Source organism: Zeus faber (assembly GCF_960531495.2).
Source record: "Zeus faber genome assembly, chromosome: 13".
Lineage (NCBI taxonomy): Eukaryota > Metazoa > Chordata > Actinopteri > Zeiformes > Zeidae > Zeus > Zeus faber.
The window spans coordinates 30,467,595-30,477,159 of record NC_137198.1 but is presented as its reverse complement, the minus strand read 5'-3'; the positions used below and the strand labels follow the sequence as shown (position 1 = coordinate 30,477,159).

At 43.7% G+C, this 9,565-nt stretch overlaps 1 protein-coding gene across 1 annotated transcript in view; it reads left to right on the top strand.

The window, feature by feature from the left end:
• Positions 1 to 82: 82 nt before the first annotated feature.
• atp10d (ATPase phospholipid transporting 10D) overlaps positions 83 to 9,565 on the top strand; it is a 65,150-nt gene continuing 55,667 nt past the window's right edge. The window contains exon 1 of the mRNA XM_080012098.1: positions 83 to 437. The gene's annotated coding sequence lies outside the window, so the exon portion shown is untranslated. The remainder of the gene's footprint in view (positions 438 to 9,565) is intronic.

The window sequence follows — 9,565 nt, the reverse complement described above, 5'->3', positions numbered from 1 at the left end:
GTAAAGAAGGAAGTACTGGTTCTGGGAAGTCTGCTTTAAAAAAGACGTGAATTAGCTTAGCACGTTTTTGATGTTACTTTAATGGCTGTTTTCGCTAATTCGTTTAGCGATGCCTTGAGCGAAAAAAAAGCGGGCGGATGTCGGAGACTGTTTGGTTTTGTGCAGCGATCCTTGGCATTTCGCATGCGGGCGAAAGAGATTCTTCTTGGATTTTTGTAGAAACAAACGCGAGGCAGGGGATCACACAGGGGTCACTCGATGGTAGTTGCCCTCTTGCCCCCTGGAGACGCAAAAGGTGATCACATCCCACTTGCTTTTTGCAAGGCTGTTGTTTAGCTTGCAACGATCGACCACGCACAGTGTACAAGAATGAGGGTGTGGGTGAGGACCGAAGCGGTTACCTTTATTATTGTTATTAAGGATATAACACATGGAAGGTAAGTTTAATCGATCAGATCGCGTTCGTTTAAACGTATAATTGTATGCGTTGACATGGGGGGAGACTGCGGATGCAGACGCTTCATCGCAACGGTGGTGACCATATATTAATTAAAGGTTAGACTCTTATCAAATTCGGTTCTTCTCAGGAAAAAAAACATTAATTGCGTTTTCCGACAATGCGCTTCTCTGATTCTGCACTTTGAATGCACGGTGGGCGATGGTTAGAGGAGTCGGTCGGTTCTCAGTTTTGAATAGAATTCTCCCAAGAAGCATTTCAACCCGTCACAGTTATTTATTTTGGCGGAATAATGGGAACTTGTGGATCCCAGCAAAAAAATTAAAAAAACAAAAAGCCAATTTTTTTCAATTTCTTTTGTCAGCGAAATTCATAGTGTGAATCACAAAAATAGTTTACTTATTTTTATGATAATTTACGCATTTTTGTAGTTAAATGTAGTATTTACAGTCATTACTTTACATTTTCAATGATCTCTCTTTTGCCGGATTGACTCCTGAGTGATTGGAGGGGACCTATTATACTCCTTTTCAACAAGTTAATATAGGTCTCCAAAACATGTCTTGAAGTTTGTTTTTTTGCTGAAAATACCACTGAAATTATGAGTTCTAGCAATTCTAACATGCCTCTAACCCAGGCATGCCCAAAGTCCGGCCCGTGTCTAAATTTCCACCGGCCCGAAGCGTCTGTCATAAATCATTTGTAATTGTGGGGATGGGAGCTCTGGAGGTAGAGCTGGTGGTCTAGTCATCTAAAGGTTGCTGGTTGGATCCCAGGCTCCTCCTGCTAGCATGCTGTAGTGTCCTTGAGCAAGACACTTAACCCCTCATTGCTCCTGATGGCTGCGTCCGTCGCTGTTTGAACAATTGTAAGTCGCTTTGGATAAAAGCGTCTGCTAAAATGACTAAATGTAAATGTAAATCAATAATATGTGGCCCGCCAGCACGTACAAAAAAAAGCAATTTTATATTTCACCAGAGGATGGCAGTAGACTTGTGGCCGCACTCTCGCCGCGTGACCCCTGTGTGAACTTTGACCACTGTGGTGTATTATAAGCCCATTTCTAAAATGCCAACTGGAACTAAAATGAATGAAAGTTGACAACGAGGGCCGCCGTTTCCAGGACAAGTCGAAATCGGATAATTTCTTTCACTGACGTGCGAAACAACTGCGTGTGCTTAATTTGTCAAGAGACTGTGGCTGTTTTCAAGGAATTCAATATTAAGCGGCACTAACAGACGAAACATGCTAACTACGATAAGCTAACGACAAACGAACGCACCGAAAAACTGAAGCAACTCGAAGCTGTTTTTAATGGCACAGCAGCAAACATCTCATCTCTGGCTGGGTAGTTTCAAGAGCGTTTCGGGGATTTTGCAGCTATTGAAAAGGAGATAACACTTTTTTACTCTCCTTTTTCCGTGGATCCTAATGACGCTCCAGCCCACCTACAGCTGGAGCTCATTGAGCACCAGCAACTCCCTCTTGTAAACTTTTACCGCCGGCTGGACAAAGACACGTTCCAGGAGATTCGGACATGCGAGAAGACGTTCTCGGTTATTAATATTAACAATAACCGCGTAAGGACAAGACTAAGTGACCCTCACCTGTGTGACATCTTGCGCATCAAAACCACTGTTTTTGAGCCAGACCTGCCCTGTTTACTGCAGTCGAGATCTCAGTATCACCCTTCACATTAATGTAGGTCAATTATTTTATTCTTCTGAGGAGAATAAATACTAAAGTCTCAGTGAATTAAATTTTTGTGATGATAAAAACCACAGTTTTGTCAAATTTCAGTCATTTAATTTGACTCTACTACCCTTTGTCAAAATGCACTTTGATGTGATTTGTAAAAACAAAATCAATAAATACATGTTTCTAAAAAATTTCGGAGTCAGATTTCATAAAATAGTTCATTTCCATTTAATTTATTATTATTTTAACCTTTATGTATCCTTATAAGGCAATTGACAACATATTCTCATTTGCAATGTCAACCTAGTTGCAGACAGCAGAGTAAAACAAAGCAAAATAAAAGCAAATACAAATAAACATGTATACAACAAACTGTACAAAGTGATATGGTTACATATTTACACCTTAATTTACAATGGTAATTCTTCAAAGAATGTCAGGCTGAATGGTCGGCCCCCATACATTTTCACCTCACCAAATCTGGCCCTCTTTCCAAAAGGTTTGGACACCCCTGCTAACCCATCTTGTTCCTGACGCTCTGTTTCAGTGTGTGTTGCCTCCCTCCCGAGGCCCCTAGTTCTGTGAGCCAATAGGGTTTGAGCATGAGTAGTGGGGTTCTATGAGCCAATAGGGTTTGAGCATGAGTAGTGGGGTTCTATGAGCCAATAGGGTTTGAGCATGAGTAGTAGTGTTGCTTCGTATGAAATTTGCAAACATTCAATTATTTCACCTAAGCGGTCCACCCAAATCTATTTTTGAACAAATTTGAGCCAAGAAATAAGCAATCCAGTTGCCGAATCTTCATTCATATTAGATCTATGAGGCCAGCCTACCATCAACGTTACAGACAATACACAATTATTTTGTCAATACTTGTATTTCCTCGTCTGCAGTTTTGGACAATTGGTATTGATTTCTCTTTCTTTTAAAAGATTTAGATCCCATGCTTAGCTCTTCGCTTCGATGCTAGCAGGTCCAGTGGTGCTTCAGCCCTGGGTGAAGTTGCTCAGATGGGGGCGGTTTTAATTCTATTGAGTCTCAATGTGACGTAGGACTGGGACACAAATCTGTTGTGTGCAGTTTTCTCCCTACCCAAATGTAGGTGCACAAGCACTGAAAACGTGTCACATCATCTGTTGCATAGAGGTGTGCAATGCAAATATGACTGTTGTGTAAATAATTCAAAAGCGCTAAGTGACGTACGCTAAACCTTATATTGCCCCTAAAGTTGTGTGTTTAACATTGAACACAACAATACGTTCTTTGCGGGTCTCAGAAGTAAACCTCCACTGGAATAAATCGGGCAATTGTTGCTGGACACCTCAACACAATTGCTTGATATTTTTTATTTATTTTCTTTATTTTAACTTGATAAAAAAAAAAAAGATTAACCATTCAAACGGGTGTGGCTGCTACAAGGTAACATGCCTTGTATTTTCCATACTTGTTGTCTGCACCTTTATGAATTGGGAACTGCTGGGTCTCTGAAGTTTTTTATTTATTATTATTTGCAAAGTACGTTCATATCTAGCCACTGGGGTGCACAAGCCAGTGTATCATCAGAGCCCGTCCCAAGCTCGGATGAATAGAGTGTCAGGAAGTGCATCTGGCGGAAAAACTATGCAAAATCCAACATGCAGACAACAAATCTGATTTCCATACCGGATTGGTCGAGGCCCAGGTCAACAACAGGGTGGCAGTGGAAATTGTGGAAGAAGAGGGGGAAGGTGTGTCAGGAGACAGCAGGAGAGGAACAAGGGTAGGAGAGTAGAGTTGAGGGTAGGAACTTTGAATGTTGGCACTATGAAGGGTAAAGAGAGAGCTGGCTGACATGATGGAGAGAAGGAAGGTAGATGTACTATGTGTACAAGAGACCAGGTGGAAGGGGAGTTAGGCCAGGAGTATCGGAGCCGGGTACAAACTGTTCTACTATGGAGTGGATGGCAGGAGAAATGGGGTAGGGATAGTCTTGAAGGAAGAATATGGCAAGAGTGTTTTGGAGGTGATGAGTGTCGGACAGAGTGATGAGCATGAAGCTGGAAATTGATGGGGTGATAATGAATGTGGTCAGTGCATATCCTCCCCAAGTTTGGTGTGAGATGGAAGAGAAAGAAGAATTCTTTAGTGAAATGGATGTAGTGATGGAGAGCGTCCCCAAGTGAGAGAGAGTGGTCATTGGAGCAGATCTCAATGGGCATGTTGGCCAAGGGATCAGTGACACAGTTGACAAGAAGGTGATGGGTAGGTATGGTGTCAAGGAGAGGAATGTGGAAGGACAGATGGTGGTGGATTTCGCCAAAAAGGATGGAATTGGCTGTTGTGAATATGTATTTCAAGAAGAGGGAGGACACAGGGTGACATACAAGAGTGGAGGAAGGTGCACACCGGTGGACTACATCTTATGCAGGAGGTGCAATCTGAAAGAGATTTGTGACTGCAAAGCGGTGGTAGGGGACTGTGTTGCTAGGCAGCATCGGATGGTGGTCTGTAGGATGACTCTGGAGGGCAAGAAGATGAAGAGAATGAAAGAAGAGCTAAAGAAAGATGAAATGGTGGAAGTTGAAAAAGGAGGAGTGTCGCATGTAATTTAGGGAAGAGGTAAGGCAGGCAATAGGTGGGAATGAACGGTTACCAGATGACTGGGAAACAACTGCAGAACTGGTGAGGGAGGCGGCCGAGAAGGTACTCGGTGTATCGTGCAGGAAGAGGAAGGAAGACAAGGACTCTTGGTGGTGGAATGAGGAAGTACGGGATAGCATAGAGCAGAAGAGGTTGGTGAAGAAGAAGAAAGCAGATCGGAGTACAAGCTGACTCGGCGCAAGGCGAAGTGGAAAAGGCAAAGGAAAAGGCACACGACGAGTTGTATAAGAGGTTGGACAGTAAGGACGGAGAAAAGGACTTGTACCGATTGGCAAAACAAAGGGACCAATCTGGGAAGGATGTACAGCAGGTTAGGTTGATGAAGGATAATGATGGGAATATGCTGACTAGTGAGGAGAGTGTGTTGACAAGGTGGAAGGAGTACTTTGAGGAGTTGATGAATGACGTAAATGAGAGGGAGAGAAGAGTGGATGATGTGGGGATAGTGGATCAAGAAGTGCAGCAAATTTGCAAGGATAAGGTGAAAACAGCATTAAAGCAGATGAAGAGTGGAAAGGCAGTTGGCCCAGATGACATACCTGAGGAAGCATGGAAATGTTTAGGTGAGATGGCAGTGATGTTCCTAATGAGACTGTTTGACACCATCCTGGAAAGGGAGAGGATGCCGGAGGAGTGGAGAAGAAGTGTACTGGTACCCGTCTAAGGGAGAAGAATAAGGGAGACGTACAGAGCTGTGGTAACTACAGGGGAATAAAGTTGATCAGCCACAGTATGAAGCTATGGGAAAGAGTAATGGAGGCTAGGTTAAGAGGAGAGGTAGGGATCAGCGAGCAGCAGTATGGTTTCATGCGAGGAAAGAGTACCACAGATGCAATGTTTGCTTTAACAATGCTGATGGAAAAGTACAGGGAAGACCAGAGGGAGTTGCACTGCGTATTTGTGGATTTAGAGAAAGCATATGATAGGGTGTCGAGAGAGGAAGTGTGGTATTGCATGAAGAAGTCGGGGGGTGTCAGAGAAGTACGTAAGAGTGGTACAGGATATGCATGAGGGCAGTCAGACAGTAGTAAGGTGTGCAGTAGGTGTGAGGAAGGCATTCAAAGTGGAGGTGGGATTGCATCAAAGATCAGCTCTGAGCCCTTTCTTGTTTGCAATGGTGATGGATAGGTTAACAGATGAAATCAGGCAGAAGTCTCCGTAGACTGATGTTCCAGATGACATTGTGATCTGTAGCAAGAGTAGGGAGCAGGTTGAAGAGAGCCTGGAGAAGTGGAGGCATGCATCAGAGAGAAGAGGAATGAAAGTCAGCAGGAGTAAGACAGAATACATGTGCCTCAATGGGTGGGAGGGCGGCGAAAAGCTGAGAATGCAAGGAGTGGAGGTGGAGAAGGCGGATGAATTCAAGTACTTGGGGTCGACCATCCAAAGCAGCGGAGAATGCGGGAGAGAGGTGAAGAAGAGAGTGCAGGCAGGGTGTAGTGGGTGGAGAAGAGTGTCCGGAGTGATCTGTGACAGAAGGGTTCCAGCAAGAGTGAAGGGGAAGGTCTACAGGACGGTAGTGAGACCAGCTATGTTGTACGGTTTAGAGGCGGGGGCACTGACAAAAAGGCAGGTGGCTGAACTGGAGGTGGCAGAGTTGAGGATGTTGAGATTTTCATTGGGAGTGACAAGGATGGACAGGATTAAGAATGAGTACATTAGAGGGACAGGTCAGGTTGGACAGTTTGGTGAGAGAGGCGAGATTGAGATGGTTTGGACACGTGTGTCGGAGAGATGAGAGTTACATTGGGAGAAGGATGCTGAGGATGGAGCTGCCAGGCAAGAGGAAAAGAGGAAGGCCAAAGAGAAGGTTTATGGATGTGGTGAGGGAGGACATGCAGGCGGTTGGCGTACGGGAGGAAGATGCGCAGAGCAGAAGGTATTGGAGGCAGATGATCCGCTGTGGTGACCTCTAACGGGAGCAGCCGAAAGAAGAAGATTTGCAAAGTACGTTCAGATACACAAATAATACAGACTGTGGGCCATAAAATGCAAGTATCATCATTTGTAATGTACCATTTTGACATATTCATAAACATATGGCACACATATTATAACATGGAAGAGTAAATACATGTGGCCTAATAAATACCACAATTAATGATCAGATACTCTCATACTAACTGTAATACTATATACTCTCAACTCAAATACTTCTCTCTTTAAATGCATATTGTAATATATTTGTTACCTTGTTGATTATTTGTAACAAAGAATTTTCCCCCCAAAAATGTGTACACATATTGTAAAATGTTGTACATAATATTTTGCTATTCAGTCAATACCTTTTTTTTAAAGATACATTCTACCTGGTGTTTGTCGCGTTAATATGTAACTGCATTTCGATCGTCAGTTCAATCCTACCACAAAAAGGAAAGAAATTCACACAATTCTAGCATAAACATAATAGAGGATCTTGTTCAACATGACAAAAATGAAGAAACAGGAAAACTTAGGTGTATGAGTTGATTATCTATTATGCACAATGTCTACCATGTGACGGGGTAATGGTAAATGGTAAACGATAGTGGTTCAGCTTTGTGGTCTGGGAATTCATCTTTTTATTACAGATCCAGCACACTGGTTAGGCATTTCACAGGCCTGTGCCAGATATCTCCCAGTCAGGAAACTACTTAAGCCACAAAGTTCAACACACGATGACGAGCAACTCAAGAGTGCTGACCTACATATATAACAAAGGGAGCAAGCTAACATTGAATAGGGAAAGCTGGAAACTTTCCATGGGAATTTACAATGATTAAGAGGAATATTGGGAATAAAATATAGGGGTTATTTTCACAGGCTGTACTCACCATGCCATAGACCAGGGGTGGCCAACCAGTCAGAGACTTTAAGAGCCACTTTTTTTACTGTGTTACTGCAAAGAGCCACATCATACACATGGGCACACATGAACATCACCCCATCCCTTCCTCACACACACACACACACACACACACAGACCTCTGCTCAGCCAGATTTATTGTAAATGTCACACACCAACATGATAATGACAGAAATTGACTCCTAGCCCCCGCGACCCGACAAAGGATAATCGGTTGAAGATGGATGGATGGATGGATGGAGTACTAAGACCACAGGCCAGTTATTTTCAACAATTAACATTGTGTGCACTGTCTCACACACACAAACTCTCAGTTCAAAAAGTACTGTTGTTTGTTTATTCATAGAGGGGGGAATTGGACTTCGAGTTTAATGATAAGGATGTATTTTTTTCATGTTGTAGTGTCCCTTAAACCCTAACCTTTAAGAATCAGTTTTGGCTCTTGCCTACCATACACGATCCGATGCTTTGGCCATCCACATATACCTGGGACTAGATGTTCCGGAGCCCTGGCCACATTTTTGAAAATGTGTGGTTACGAGGATCGAACCCGCTATCGGATCTCGAGTTCAAAGCCGCTACCATTGAGCCAGGACTCCTAAATGAAAGCACTGCGTTTCCGCGGTATACCTCTCAGTTCCACCAAGTCCACAAACAAAAATATAATAATTAACAATAACGTTTTTCTCTTACTATGCATGTTGCTTAGTGGGACTTCTGGCATTCCTTGTCTTGAACAATCCTCTTCAACTCTGGCTTGTATTCCGTTGTTGCCACTCGAAGCAATTCTTTCACATGGGTGTCAGTCAGAACAGATCGATGCTTTGATTTCACGTGTTTTAGGGTAGAAAACACAGACTTGCAGACGTATGTTGACCCAAACATTGACAGTATCTTAAGCGCAGCCCGTTTGACATGGGGGTATTTTTCCATAGGCACACTTTTCCAGAACTCAATGGTCCCTTCCCTTAAAGCAGCTTTCAGTCGGTCCTCCTCACAAAAATCGATCATCTCCAACTCAGCCGTAGCCTCATCTGTGACGAGCGAGGCTTTCAAACAGTCCGTATCCACATTAAATGGGTCGACGAGGAATGTAATCTGTGGCCTTTTCAGTTGTAGATCACGGAACCGGGTCACAAAGCTTTCGTGCAGGTTTTCAACCAGTGTTGCATATGTCTCTTTTCTTTTTCAGGGCGGCGCTGGTGACTTGCCCGCTGGCTTTTAGCAGAGTGGGAAAATGCGTTAAATCTCCCTTTTGAATTTGCGTCTTGAACAGCTTCAGTTTGTTGACAAACGCAAACAGACTTTGCACCAGGTCAGGCAGCATTTTTAACTTACCCTGCAGGGTCAGGTTCAGTCTGTCCAAGTGACACAGCAAGTCGACCAAAAAGGCCAGATCCATAATCCACTCGAGTTCCGAGAGCTCGGGATAGTCCTTGTCCTTCTCTTCCATGAACAGTTTCACGGCATCCAAAAGCTCAAAGAAGCGAGAAAGTACCTTGCCTTTTGACAGCCACCTCACAGTGCAGTGCAGCGGCAGGTCACCTGGAAGCCCTTGGCCCAGCTCAGCGATAAGATTCCTGAATTGCCTGTGGTTAAGCGCATGTGTGCGGATGTAGTTGACGATTTCCATCACAGGCTTCATGACGTTGTCTAAATTCAATGATTTAGACACGAGTTGCTCCCTGTGGATGATGCAGTGGAAATTCCAAAACTCGGGAAATGTTTGGTCAGCTTTGCACAGCCCCACAAGCCCGTTCACAGATCCGATCATGGCTGGCGCTCCATCCGTGGCTATTGCAGTTAGTTTCTGTATGGGCAGATTTGCTTTTGTAAATGCAGCCATCATTGTTTCTTTCACATCTATGCCACGGGTTCTGTCTTTTAATGGCACAATATCAAGGAGTTCTTCTTTGATCACACAA